Source organism: Tupaia chinensis, unplaced genomic scaffold (assembly GCF_000334495.1).
Source record: "Tupaia chinensis unplaced genomic scaffold, TupChi_1.0 Scaffold000706_1, whole genome shotgun sequence".
In the NCBI taxonomy this organism is placed as follows: domain Eukaryota; kingdom Metazoa; phylum Chordata; class Mammalia; order Scandentia; family Tupaiidae; genus Tupaia; species Tupaia belangeri.
In genome coordinates, this window is record NW_006160229.1 from 5358974 (window position 1) to 5359715 (window position 742).

Here is a 742-nt window from a genome sequence, read left to right on the forward strand (position 1 = left end):
CAATCCCCCAGGGGAGATGGCCTCGCTGCAATCCCTTCTCCTCCATTCTCCTCTCGGCATCTTGGGCATGCACGCACACGCGCCCGGCGTGAGTTTAAGCCACCAGGTCCGGGACTCGAACCATGGTCGACTACGTGGGAGTCTAGCAACATAGCCATTATGCTAACTGCTGGTCCAAATGTAAATTTTAAAATGTAACAAAAAAATTGTATCAAATTTTGACCACTTCACCCCAGTTTGAGCCCACTCCAGAGATACTAGTCATCCCTTATTCAAATTACTGAGAAAAATCTGAGAGTTGAAAGGAAAAATGAATGAACCCATAATTATAGAGGCTTCAACACCCACTTCTAAGCAATTGATAGAATTTCTAGAAAGAAACTCAGCCAGGATATAGAAGATGTTAACACAATCAACCAGCAGTATCTGATTGACATATATAGAACATTCCACCCAAACACAACAGAATACAGACTTTTTTTCAAGTTTCCATGGAAAGTCACTAAGATAAGTACATTCTTAGTCACAAAATTCATCTTAACAAATTAAAAAGAATGGAAATTGTATTGAGTGTTATTTGACCAAGATGGAATAAACCTAGAAATCAATAACAGAAAAATAGAAGGTAAATTTCCAAATACCTGAAAACTAAATGACACATTTAATAATTCATAGATCAAAGATACAGTCTCAAAGGACCTTTAATGATGCATAGGACTGAATTAAAATATGTGGGAAGTAG